The sequence below is a fragment of the Musca domestica genome, unplaced genomic scaffold (genome assembly GCF_030504385.1).
Source record: "Musca domestica strain aabys unplaced genomic scaffold, Musca_domestica.polishedcontigs.V.1.1 7, whole genome shotgun sequence".
In the NCBI taxonomy this organism is placed as follows: Eukaryota; Metazoa; Arthropoda; class Insecta; order Diptera; family Muscidae; genus Musca; species Musca domestica.
Window position 1 is genome coordinate 9,081,812 of NW_026712383.1, and position 15,034 is coordinate 9,096,845.

Genomic DNA, 15,034 nt, shown 5'->3' on the forward strand with positions numbered 1-15,034 from the left:
TAGGCTCCGGTACATCCCTATATTTGGTATTTTGATGATTGTTTGCGAACTTCACCGGAATTGTTTCAAATTTCGTATTAATTTATTATAAAAATTACGTTATAACAAGTAAAAAGCAGTATATTCGCCCAGGTCAAACTGCTTTTTTACTTGTTATAACGTAATTTTTATACCCTCCAATGTTATCTATATAGGCCCACTTCGTCGTATAACAGCTACATTCGGTATTTTTAAGATTTAAACAAAATTTTAACATATTTTATTATTTTTTTTTTTTTTTGAGAATTGCCAAATTCGTTCCAACTGGTGGAGGGTATTCAAAGTTTGACCCGGCCAATCGTACAGCTTTTTTCTTTGTTTGTTTTAAGATTTTGACGTTTTGTGGGGGGGGGGTATCTGAAGGAGTCGACTGATGTTGCCCATATTCGCATTCGACTTATTTTTAACAATAATATAACCATGTTCAAAGTTTTCATAAAATCGGCTGCTCCCCTACATAGACTTTAAATGTACTTAAACGGATTTGGTCCAACGATGAGGAAAATTTTTACCGTTCCAACCATATATCTGAGGGTAAACAAAAAAATTAAATGATTTCCGTATATGTTGACTGCTTTAATTATTGCTCACTTTAATGGCGTTTTCTTGAATATCAGACACCTTGCTGTTCGAAATAACATGTTTTGAACAGACACCGAGAAAATCCCCATCAAGACGTTTCAAACAACAAATTTCACAATGAAAGTAACAGCCATTGCCTGAAAGCATGGAACACATGTCTGGTTGTACGACGAAAAAAACATCAAATAAAAAACTGCGGTAAATTGGCATAAGAAAAAAATGAATTTACCACGCCTTGAACTTGGTGTGTGAAAATATACAAATAAAATAAAAGTTGCCATCCCAACAGAAGGAGGAAAATATTGCAATAAAAATATTGAAGAAATGTGTTTAATGTCTGTATGGCATTAAACACAAAACAAACAGTGTTTGCTTTGTGGGCATTGCCAAAAGGCGAATGGCCTTAAAATGTGACTTTAGGACAATTGGTTTCCTATCAGCTGCGAGTCTCTGGAAATGGTGTAAATGGCCAACACATTGCCCAATAATATTTTATGTCTTAATCTCAATCTCAGTTTTGTATGAAAAAGTATCACAAATATTCTGTGAAACTGTTAATTTGTCCATGTATTGCTTTTATAGGTCACACTAAGGAATTGTGGCTTCTAATATTCCGCAGATAAATAAAAATTATATTTGTGTGCACATCGTTTTTCCGCTGCCAGTTTGATGATTATTTGTTTATTCGCTGTGTTAAGAGCATAACAACAAAATCCTGATTTTATTTTATAAGACTAACGGTTCATTAAATTATATCAGTAATACCTTCTTGGTTATATAGTAAAAACAATGGAATATATAGTAAAAACAAGTAAAAAAACATTAAGTTCGGCCGGGTCAAACTTTTAATACCCTCCACCTTAGGGTAAAAGAAAAATTTGAAGAAATGTGGCAAAAACCATTAAAATTCCGAATATCGGGAGGTACCGTTATATGGGGGCTATATCAAATCATGGACCCATGCATGCAATGTTTCGCCACCGAAACTTGAACCCATTATGACCAACAAATACAAATTTTCAGACAAATCCGTGAAAAAATGTGGCAAAAATCATCAAATTACCGAATATCGGGAGGTACCGTTATATGGGGGCTATACCAAATCATGGACCCATACATGCAATGCTTCGCCGCCGGAGCTGGAAACCATTATGACCCACAAATACCAATTTTTAGACAAATCCGTGAAAAAAAATGTGGCAAAAACACTAAAATACTGAATATCGGAAGGTACCTTTATATGGGGGCTATACCACAACGTGGACCTATACATGCTATGTTTTGCCACACTCTCAGGGACCCGTTATGACCTACAAATACAAATTTCCAGACAAATCCGTGAAAAAATGTGGAATAAATCATCGAAATACCGAATATCGGGAGGTACCGTTATATGGGAACTATACCAGGACGTAGACCGATATATCTCATTTTCAATACCAACCATCCTAGACACAATACAAATAGCTCTGCTTTTGGCGCTCTACGTCAAATAATGTGGGCTGTATCGTGATTTCGACAGACAGACAGACGGACAGACAGACAGACGGACATCGTTAAATCGACTTAGAATTTTATGCTGATTATGAATATATATACTTTATGGGGTCTAAAACGAATATTTAAGGATGTTACAAACGGAATGACAAAGTTAATATGCCCTCCTTTCCAAGGTGGAGGGTATAACAAGCCGTAATCAGAGGAAGTACAATACTCCCTTAGGAAGACAATAATTTCCTAGTCAAATACTCCAACGGTTTTAAGCGTCCCCAGCAAGGGAATGAAAATACCTGGGTCGAAAAACGCCAAAAATTGGAACCTCTAATGTGACATCTAATAGAGAGTATCGTCAGGGGCACTTTTGCTTTGATACCAATAGGAACAGATATACATTTTATGAGTTCCATGTCCAGATAGTTGAAACCCTTGGCAAACTTAGGGAAAAAAGAATATGTTGGCGTGATACCAAGGTCTTGACAAATAAAGCACTTCCAAATTCTTAAACGAATCATCCGTACTTGGCTAACACCTGCCTCTATTGGCATTTGTTGAAGATATTATAGATATTTTCACATTCATTCTTCGAATAACAACATTTCACCTATATCGCTTAAGTTTGCATTCAATATGAATTCCTCATTTTTCTGATGCAGAAAATATTTATTGTAATTTTATTGTATGGCAAACTACAAACTCATTTTGATGCAGAGCACTAATAAATTGCTATTTGCGAGTAATTCGTTGATAGCATTTCAATTGTGGTCTCTGCAGTGCCACAAAATGAAATTACAAAATGTACGAAATTAATGGCAATTGTGGCGTTATCAGGGGAATAAAAATGGTAAATAAATTTACTATCAAGTATCAAACGCAGGAACGCTTTCCAAACATAGGGAAAATTATATTGCCTTTTGCAATAGGTGAATTCGTTAATAATATTTGATAGAATTGCCTGAATTTTCAGGAAAAAGTAATTATTATAAAGCTTACAATGCTATGAATGCTATAAATTACAATGCTATAAAATGTTCGAATATACCCGTAAAATCCCTTTGTGTTGTACATGCCGTATGAGTAATTTTTGTAATTATACGTGACATTATTCATACGCCCTAATATTGGCGAGGGGGAACACTCACGCTTTGATTCACAACATGTTGAAATTAACTAGATTTGCAACTATTAAAAATATTTGACTTCTAAATCTAAACATTTTGTAAATGTTATTTCATTTGTCGACCAAGGGTATACATTTGACAAATAACCTCAATTTTGAAAAAAAACGTGTTCGCATCGACTCTTAAAAGAAAAAATTCAATTGTTTTAAATTGTAGTCATTTTAAAAGGGTAGAAACGTTGATAATTGAACAAGTTTAAAGGTATCTGTCGGATTTGCCGACAGATGTACCCTCAGGCACTGGTCGTTATTTTCATTCAAAGTGTAAACCCTTTATGGTTGTGGTTCCACAGAAGTGGACCAAAGAGTATAAAAGATGGTGAGTTCCACACACCTTGCGCAGTCGTCTGTTACTGATGATTGATGAGCTGGGAAGAAGAAACGGCGTGCTACCTTGGTAGAATTAAATCGAGCTATTGGGAAGAATATTCCTTCGCTCGAATATGGATGTCGTAGCTATACGCTCTATTCCTTGAGCTGTAGTGACGCGATCAAACGTCAGCGGGAGATGGGCGTCGTAGCAGTAAACACTATTCATTGGACTGTCACCTTGTCGAATCGCTGCCACAGCTTAGCCGTCTCATCTCAATTTGAATTATTTATTTATTATTTTGAATAAGAAAATTTTGTTTTCTATTGAATTTGTAACCCCCAAGAGAATATTGGTTAGGAAAGTACATCTATATGATATAAATTGTGAAAACATGAACAAATTACAAATATAAGAAAGTAGCACGGGACCGAATATTTGTTGAATCATCATTGCCAGATAGGAATTTATTTAAGTAAAGTCCCCACATTTGAGTATCCCCAAGTCCACTTTCACATCTAATGTGTGATCAGAAAAGAAAATTTTGTATTCTATTGAATTTGTAACCCCCCAGAGAATAATGGTTGAGAACGTAGATTTGGGATGTACATCTATATGAAACTAATTGTGAAAACATGAACAAATTACAAATATAAGACAGTAGCACGGAGCCGAATATTTGTTGAATCGTCATTGAATTATACTATGATGAAAAATATGGACTTTATGGGGTCTCCAACTTACAATTTAAATGGCAAATAAAATTAATTCCCGTTTTACAGTAATGGGTGTAAAATTGTAATTATATTTAACTATTCTGAAATCATTCTGCCCTCAATTCTGAGGTGGATACAACTATTTTTACTTATTTAAAACGCGCGAAATTATTTTCAGTTTGACATGCTATATTGTTCTGCTATATTTTTTATTTGGCCTCTATTTATCATCTTGGATTATAAGGGGTAAAAGAAAGTTTTCAATGATGGTCGATGTTTCGGAGTAGTGCCCATATAAAGGTACCTCCTGATTTTACCATATTTCAAAGGATTTGGCTAAAAATGTGTATTTGGGAGGTGAAAATCTTAAAAAAAAAACAAAAAAAAAATTAAACATATCTGCAAATTTTAGAATTTTCTCCATGTAATAGTACCCCCTCAAGTCCACCTTTTGGCGGAGAAACAGACCGACATGATTAGGGCGACTTATGAGGACTCTAATTCAAAATCTGAGGTGCTAATGGGTTTAAAAAGTAAATAACTTTGGCTATTCCTAAATCATTCAGCCCTCAATTATGAGGTGTACAAAATACAGTAAATTCCAAATTACTGCTCATTTGACTGGAAAATTTTGCTACGATTTTTACCATACTAAAAATTAATTTGATGCCTTACATGGGGATAAGATTGATATAAACTTTTACACATATTTGAAGTCCACGGTTTAAATATTGAAGCACACGGCTTAAATATGGGTACAGATATTTTAAAACACTTTTAATCGACCAGTACGTGAACACTTATATCAGTCATATCTGTAAATAATTATGCTTTGACAAATATACATAATAGACAAAAACTACGGGCCGGCAACGCGGACCGGGTCAGCTAGTTTATTTATAATTACACTGCGCCGTAGACAATCTTGGGTTTTAGGAATTATTCGGTTGGTAAATAAAAATCCCAAAAGAGGGGTTCCCGGATCTAACTTTTTTAGAGTCAATTTTATATAGCTTAACCACAAAGGGCCGCAAATATTTTGCCCTATACTTTGCAAAAATTACGACAAAGTTTTAAATTTGATACAGTCCTAGGGGTTACATGAGGAATCATTTGTACAAAATATGTATCAGGTTGGTCTACATTATGATATAGCCCCCCTCAAATGATAAAGTCCCTTTCAAATTCCTCAAATGTTGGTAATTTGAGATTTTAGAAGGAAAAACAAATTCTTTCAAATAATTATAAGTATAGAACCATGCTTCATTATAACTCTTATGTGAAGGTATCCGATTATTTTAGTTCTTACCAGGGTTTTAGTTCTTACCAGGGTTTTGGTCACATTTTTCAATTGATTTTGCCCTTATTTGGCATCTAGCTTCTGGTAGAATACCTCTTCGCAGAAATTTTACAATGTCAATGTTTTGGAGTAGCGCTCAATAAAAGTACCTCCTAATTTTACCTATTTTGAGGGGTTTGATTATATTTTCGAATCGATTTGACCTAAAATGTGCGTTTAGTCTTTCTCTACTCCCAAGAATCAACTTACATGGGTCTATTTTAATTATTTATATATAATACTTTTTAATATGTATGCTATATTATTTAGGTTTTTAACTCTCAGGCAAGGGGATGACAGAGCCCGAGTCACGAATTATGGCCTTCAAACGACCAATGAAACCGTCAAACGCTGCCCGAATGTTGCTCTGCGGTATTTTGTACCATTCGCTTCGAAGCGCTTGCTTGAAGTGATAGACAGTGATAGACACACAATAGTCCACCATTTCCGGCCCTTGACTTCTGGGGGCCAACCGAAGGAACACATTTTCAGCTGGCACGATCATTTTGTTTGTTTACAAACTGCTGGACAACAAATGTTTTCTCATCGGAGGAAACCAAATTCGGCAGTTCACCCCTTTTGGCCAAGCGAAGTAACTCTTTAGCTCTTTTGAGTCTATTTTCTTTCTATTGCGGTGTAAGTTCTTGCACTTGTTGGAATTTCAATGGCCCCGACCCCGAGCTCATTTTTTAATATTTGCCGAATGGAATATTGGGATATGTTCAGCGTACATTTCATTTTTCACCCACTGCGACGCGGGTTTCGATCAAGTCGCTTTTTACTTTTGAAACATTTCTGCTGATGTTGCTGTTTTCTTCCGTTCACTTCCTTGAAGTCGGATTACGCTAACAGTATCACGGTAACGAGCGATGTTACGAGACACAAAAGATATATTCAGATTTAAATGCTAGAGTGCTCTAACGATAGCCACTTGTGGTTTTCCAGGTGAGTCTAAGAAAATCACACTATCAAGCTTGAATTCCATCACGAATATTTTTTTTTTTTTTGGAAAATTCTCTCCAAAATGCTTCTGTACGCTTGCAAACAATAAAATGAGCTGTCACTGGATTGATTTTAACAGTTGTCGGACGTGTGGCTTAGAAATTACAGCAGTCTGAAGTTGGAGTTGCAGTTTTTTCATCTCACCCTGTATAGAAATTTTATGAGTTCTCTGTCCAGATAGTTGAAAACCTTGGTCAACTTTAAAAATATCTGTTGGCGTGATAACAGTGTGTAGAAATAAACCCAAAAAGAAAATAAATAAAAACAGAGTCTATAAAATTTTGTGTATTTTCAAATAATTGATTTGTAAACTTTCTAGGAAACAAGACAAATATCACTGATTCAATTTTATATATTTTTTAACATAATCCTTCTCCATTGCAATGTTATTGAACTAACTCTAAAGGCAAGTGTTGATAGGTGGTATGATCTACTTCAAATATTTTTTTATTATTAAATGAAAGCAAAAAAGTCGGATTTAGCATCAAATTTTAGAATAAGTTTAGATTTGTTCAAATTGGTCACCTTTCGCACGAATTATGGCCTTCAAACGGCCAATGAAACAGTCACACGCTGCCTGAATGTTGCTCTGCGGTATTTTGGCCCATTCGCTTCGAAACGCTTGCTTGAAATTATAAACAGTTTGGTAGTACTAAATATGTATGTTAGTGCATATAGTCGGCCCCGCTTTGGCTTTTACCTACTGGTTTATAGTTGTCATATGTTGTTCCATTGAGATGAAATAAAATGTTTACCGATCTCCTCTCTCAGTGAGAACATTGATAGACTTGCTGCGTGGCATGTGGCACCATTTTGTTGAAACCAAATGTCATGTAAGTCAACCTGTTTGCATTTCGAGCAAAAAATGCACAAATTGTACAGTTCGACAAATTTTTTTATTCAAAACTTCATACATCGTACTAAATTTTAAGGTTTTAAGTGCTATTATTTTTTTTTCTTTTCACAAAGAATAATAGGAAAATGTTTACCTTTACACCAAAAAGTTGTCAAAACCTTTCATCTTGAAGTTTACTGAGGAGGATATTGGTAAAATCATTGCACAATGGACACACATACAATTTTTCCATCCAAAACTGTTTCAACGTCTCTAAACCCTAGAAAACGCTGTTGGTAATTTCATCACTATTCTTCACCCAATACCAAATTCAGTTACATTTAGTACGCATATCCAAAATAATCTACATCTATCCAATATTAGTGCCAATTACTACTTTTCGAACAAATACAGTACGCATTTGCAAAGCCACAACCAGATACCAACATAGATCTCAATATAAATTTCGGGATTCCAGCTCTATACATTCACTCAATACCAAATTTAGTAGCATTTAGTACTTTTCGAATAATTCAAGTACACATTTCCAATACCTACTGCATTTGTTAACAAGAGACACCAACAGTGACATCAGTATCATATTGCATGACATCATATCTATTCCTTCACTCAATACAATATTTAGAACTATTTAGTACATTTCGTACAATTATAGAAGACATTTCCGAAATCACCTTCATATGTCCGACCTACACATGAACATAAACTTAAAATACCAAATTTTAGATTTCAAGCACTATCGTTTCACCCAATTCTAATGTACTTTTCGTGCACTTTTAGTACACATTTCCAAAACATTCAAAAACATTCGTGTATCAAACTTAATTCCAACTTTGATTCTCATATCAAGTATTATTTTTTATCACTATCCGGTACCTAGATAGTACCATTTTAGAAATTCAGTGCCATTGTGGAACTTTTCGTAAATTTAAAGTTTAAAGTTCTTTGTACATCTATCCATCAGTGACTCTCTTTCCAAATTTAAGAAATCTCATTCTGTGTGTCCAAAACTAAATGTTATATGTTTAATATTTATCGTGTCCTTTTAGTACGAATTTCTAAAAACCCAGAGTTATCATGCAACAAGATTAACCCTCGTCAAAATTTCAAAGTTCCAGCTTCAGCCGTTTTTTTTTTTTTTTTTGGCGTTATTTCACTACTTTGATATACAGACGAAAATTAAAAATATTTATATATTGAATAAAATTTTCACGAAGCATTATAATTTTATGACATGCCCTTACAGATGCCATAAGCGAATCATCCATATTTGGCGAATATATATCTTTATTTGTAGTTGATGAAGTTATTCTATATATTTCGAAATTCATACATTCTTCGAATAACTAAATTTCACCTACATCGCTTACTTACATTCAATACCAATTCCTGAGGTTTAGTTGCTGCAGAAAATATTTATTGAAATTTGATTGTATGGCAAAATACAACACATTATGCTGCAGAGCATAAATAAATTGCTAATTGCGAGTAATTTGTTGATAGTATTTTAATTGTGGGTTTTCATGTGCCACAAATTGAAATTACAAAATGTGGAAAATTAATGGTAATTGTAGCCTTATCAGTGAAGTAATTATGGCATATAAATTTACTATCAAGTATCGAAAGCATGAACGTTTTCAAACATAGGGAAATTAATATTACCTTACAGTAGGTAAAATCGTAACAGGTAATTGAAGGGATTGTGGAGGAGGTGATAATTATTGCGTACTTCAAATACTAACTTTAAGAATTACTTTAAAAATGTGGGTAAAATCATCAAATCCCCAAATATCAGGTTAATACTTTGACTCAAATAGCCAAAGTACCTCAAATATAGGAGTACCGATAAAAGGGTGCTATATAAAAATGTGGACCTTCATGGCCCATTTTTTACACTCCCCCATTGTATGGAGGGTATATTAACTTTGTCATTCCGTTTCTAACTCCTCGAAATATTTATAATAGACCCTACAAAGTATATATTCTGGATCAGCGTTAAATTCTAAGACGATCTAGCGATGTCCGTCTGTTTATCTGTCTGTCAGTTGTAATCACGCTGTCTTTCGAGGGAATTGAGATAGAAGGTTAAAATTTTGCATAGATGAAAAGTTTACAAGTATTCTGGTTAAGTTCGTAAATGGGCCACGTCGGTTCACCTTTTCGTATAGCTCCCATATAACGGTACCTCCCGATATTCGGTATTTTCATGATTTTAGCGACAGTATTTACCGCAATTATTTCAAATTCCATATTTAAAGTTCGTAATGGGTACTACAGCCTATGACAAAATAAATTCGTATGCAGGTATTTAGATGATTTTAGTGACATTATTAACCGGAATTGTTTCAAATTTTGGTATTTGAAGTTCGTAAGGGGTACTACAGCCTATGACAAAAAAATCGTAAGCAATTTCAATCCTTCGTATAGTCTCCATATAACAGTACTCATTTAAGTGGTAGTTTCCGGAAGTTTTTTTAGAAAATTTTTCAATTTCCTTCCAAATGGTGGAGGGTATTTAAAGTTCGGCCCGGCCGAACTTAGCTTCTTCTTTACTTCTTTAATACCAATAATTCTAGGGACGTAGAATACATTTCAGCTAAATATAATCAAACTACTTAATTTCGTTAGAAAGCTAGATAATGCCCACAGACGTCCGTCCGTCGAAACTTATTATACCCTCCATAATATGATGTAAGGTATACCTTATAAATGAGATATACCAATTTTGATTTTTTTTTTTTTTTTTTTTTGTTTTTGCCACTCCGTCCGTCCGTCGAAACTTATTATACCCTCCATAATACGATGTAAGGTATACCTTATAAATGAGATATACCAATTTTGATTTTTTTTGTTTTTGCCACTCCGTTTCTAATGTCAAAAAAAAAAAAAAAAAAAACAAAAAAACTACAAAAATTTAAAAAAATTGACATATTTGATTTTTGGTTTTTGTAGTTTTTTTGTTTTTTTTTTTTTTTTGACATTACTATCCCACAAATTGTCGTTTGACTGAAAACTTTGAGGATCGATAAAACAAACTCAAACTTAAAGAAAAAAGACGCCATATATAATATTACCTATATTTTCACCAGCCCTACTCAGAATGGACATAATTCATGTTAACCCGAATTTTCTTTCACATTGTTGTTGCAGCCACTTCTTGTGGTTCCAAGTTGCGTATGATTGATGCATATAATTGTACATTAAAATGGCGTTGCTAATACGCCCTTATATGCTCACATAGACAGTACTCCCTTAAATAAATTACAATTTTGAAAGGAACGGCATAGGGTAAGTGTACCAGTATTCGGCACTTTTAGGATTTTCGCGTTTTTAATCGCTCACCATTCTGAGTAGAACTTTTCAATTATTACAAAGTTAGTTTATTCAGATACGAAATTTTGTATAGTTTTTGCAATAATAAATAAAGTTTTAATAACTTTTTATTAAATTTCATAAATTTGTAGTTTTATAAAAACAATGTTTCTTTGCCAGTAGTCGGCACCACTTGCCAATTGCATGTTCCAACAGTCGGAATACCAATTTTTGGAAAGAATAGTTAATAATAATAATAAATTAATTCATTAAAATATAATATTTTTGTTTAGGTAAACTGATTCGACGTCTTTATTGTACTTTTCTTAAGAATATGGATTGTTGAGGACATTCATAGACAAAAGTTTCATATTTATTAGAATAAATCATCTTTTCTTAGCGAAATTGTACACAAAGATAGCTGACAATATATTTGAAGTAAACAAAATACATTTAGTTATAAAAGTTTCATTTATTTGGACTTAAAAATAAAAAGTGCCGACTACTGGGACATGCCGAACTTAGGCACACTTACCCTATATGAGGAAAATTTTACTCATAATCATGATCATAATATCTGAAAAGTTGATGGAATTGAAGATGGGATATATCAGTTATATTCGACATTATTTGAAGTATTCCACCGGGACTAGCTATGGTTGGCAAAAACACAAGCAAGTTTTTTCAGGTACCGTTATATGGGACCTACAAACGAACATTGACATATATCTTAGAAGACAATTCTGAATCAAGGTGTTTAAGCCTTATAGCAAATAACCAATGTTTAATTTTTACCTGTTTTTGATGTATTTCTACAAAGACTTGTGTACCAAATAGAATTTCTATTATGGAATATTAAATACAAATTACAGTTCTACTTTAATAGTAGCTTTATATGACATATCCTTTTATGCCAAATTATATTGTAGCTACAACTATTATAACCTTCATAAAAAATAAACAAAACAGGTATCTGGTGGTCTTTCCATTTCCCATTAACAGTAGATGTGGTTGGTGCCTCGCTCCACCCACCTCTAAATTATGTTTTTCTTGGCTTGAAATTGTTACTTCACAGCTCTGTGGTCATAAACATACTGTAACAGATTTCTTTATTCTCAGTTGTTCTTTATATACATTTTTCATATGAAAATAGAAAGAATGAACACAACAAATTTAAGGGAAATTCGTGGGTCCAAGGTCCAGTCCATATAATTGAAGCCAATCGACACGCCTAAAAAGAGAGTTAAGGACAGGGAAAAATTCTAGCTTTCTGGATGACCATTGTAATAAATTCAGCTGTAAAATGAACCGCAACAACTAACAGCACGACGGAGTGTGTAAATATTGGGCAAATATCCCTTACCAAAATGCTAAGGGTATTATCTGGGGATTGCTCCGTAATTAATTTAAAAAGCGAAATCTTTCAAAATGGGGGGCTTCTAACATGTTGTAGTGTTGTAGGATATCACATGGTCGGCCCGCACGACTATAGCCTTTGCTTACATGTTTTATTCTAATTAAAATTTACCCCATTTAATAAAATACCTAAAATTATTTTTATTCTTATTAATACTTATCCCCCATTCATTTAAATACCTCAAATTGAGATACATTTAAACGGTTATAATTTCCTCTGAACAAAGGATGAAACTTAAGGCGCTTTAACCTCTCCAAGTTCATGTCAAATAATGCTTTTATGTAAAACCTTCACCACAAAAAAACTATTGTAGTGCAAAATTAAACTTTTGAAAAACCATAAATTTTCAATGAAAACTGTCTCATCGTCTGCCTCTGCACCGCCACCAAAAACACACAAGGATGATAGGACCTTATAATTAATTATATTAAAATCGAAAACTTGTTACCAAAAATACCGACCACAAACATTAAAATTGTAACAATAGTCTTTGGATTTTTACACGGGGCAGATCATGTTTGAGTGTGTGTGTTAAAAATTATACGTGCATGTTAAGCAAAACGCTATCACCTACAATATCACAGTTTGGAAAACTAAAAGTTAATCCAATAAATTATCTCTCTGGAAGGTTTAAGGCAAATATCAGCAAGTGTTTGCATGATAGTGTAGAATGCGAGAATCAACTTATAACGAGAAAATGTAATTGTCGACCAAATGAATCGACTATGAAATATATTTCTACGTTAAAGCCATTTAACATTTGCAAAATAATATAGAAAAAAGTTGAATGTAAAACATAAAATAGACATGAGCTTTTTATGTAAAAAGTCAAAATACGTTTTTCAAGTAAGGCCAGGACAGAAAATATAGAAAGTAACAAATTAATCAAAGGAAATAAATTAATAAATATAAATTGATTTTGTACACCCAAAGTGAGGCGATAAAACAAGCATCATGTAGATCATATAGTTGGACCACAAATATTACTTTACATAATACCAATACCCACAATCTGTAAGACCTTTACAAAAAACGTACCAAAACCCAACTTTTTGATTCATTATGAACTTATTACTGGAAAAACAACTATAAATGAAACAGAAAATGTGGTTGAACAGTAAAGAGCGATAATAATAAGTGCCTGGTTGAAAAATGATTATCCGCTCAGACCCCAAATTTTTTGTACCCATCGGGAAACTTCAGCTGTTAGACAAATATCGATTGCTTTTAAGATCCCTTAAATTTGTAGAATTACCGTTCAGTGACAAATATAATCTATATCTATAAAAGAGGAAAATGTTTGTATGTTTGTAATTTATGGACTCGCATAAAGTAAACATAGGCTACATAAATTTTTGAAATTCGACTTGAAACTGGAGATATAGCACCAGAAGCGGAAGCACCTTCAGCCGAGTTTAAAAATTTGAGGCGCCGAACACGCTGTGTGGGTCAAATATCAATGATATTTGGAATGAGTGACGGAATTTAGTAGAAAAATAAATTTGTCAATTTGTATTGAAATCGGTTCAGTTTTGGATACAGTTCCTATTTACAATTTTCAGCCGATTTCGTGCATTTGAAATTGGTTCAAATTTGGATATAGCTCTCATATATATTTTCGCCGATTTCATAAATTTGAGGCACCAAACATGCTTTGTATGTCAGATTCTAATTAAATTTGGAATAAGTGACGGAATTCAGTAGAAAAATAAATTTCTCAATTTGCATTGAAATCGCTTCAGTTTTGGATATAGTTCATATATACATTTTTTGGCCGATTTCGTGTATTTGTCGCACCAAATACGCTGTGAATGTCAAATAATAATGAAGTTTAGAAACAGTGACGAAATTTGGTATAGAAATAAATTTTGTCAATTTATATTGAAACTGTACCTCCAAATATTCCGCATATTGATAATTTGTTTTCCAATTTTCACTTTCAACTTCAAGTATAATAATTTCAGTTCAGGAAGGTGTACTTACCTACCTTCTTAATTGTTCCTATAATGTAAGTTCTCTATATAAATTCTTTCCCACATATTAAGATGTCGAAAACATGTTTTTTCCCTGGCTAGAGGAACACCCTGGCCATACTTTACTCTGTATATAAAATTGGCAGACTCTTATACTTATGCCGAAGCTAATATAATACAAACACAATCCATTGATATTACACTTCTATTCCAGTTTTGCTATGACCAAATATCACAATACTGACTTCAATAGATTTAAAATTTACAACAACACAAACATTCTCGCACTTTTTGTAATATGTACATCTAGTTCCAGTACAAAATGACTATCCTGCTACTCCGAGTGAAAAGGAATCACGATTTTAATATTGACCACAAATTGAAAACACTGTTAGGATTTGTTTGATTAGTGTGTGTTTGTAACTGTATAATAACAATTTTTATTCCCTCTCCAACAAACCTATATCTATTGGCCATAACATTTTCAGAAAAAATGTGTCCTTTCATTTTCAATATTAAATGCCCTTGGTTACAAATCTACCAAACGCGGGTGCGAGTGTGGATGGTGTTTTCATGGATAAACTTCAACATTTTCAAAAATTGAAATGTGCAAAATTCTGACTATGATTTTTGAACCCTACAATCGGTCAGCTAAGGTAAAATTTATTAAAAAGGAGTTGTGGATATTTTCAGTGAAGATATGTAATATAATAGAGGGTCTTTTATGAAGGCATCAGTAGATTTAAACATAGAAAATATTCAAATATCCTATGCCACCTTCTCCCAATAAATCTATTTTACGTCTATAATT

General features: G+C 33.2%; 1 long non-coding RNA gene across 3 annotated transcripts in view; it reads right to left on the bottom strand.

The window, feature by feature from the left end:
• Positions 1-15,034, bottom strand: part of LOC109614020 (uncharacterized) — a 44,386-nt gene that overhangs the window by 924 nt on the left and 28,428 nt on the right. Inside the window, exons 3-4 of one of the 3 annotated variants that reach the window (XR_002195320.2) lie at positions 631-758; positions 293-567 (exon numbers count right to left, since the gene is read on the bottom strand). The exons of 1 other annotated variant lie outside the window; for it this stretch is intronic. This is a non-coding gene — a long non-coding RNA (uncharacterized LOC109614020). Of the gene's footprint in view, positions 1-292; positions 568-630; positions 759-11,911; positions 12,065-15,034 lie in introns of those variants that run through there. One more of the 3 variants, XR_002195322.2, reaches the window with a different exon arrangement.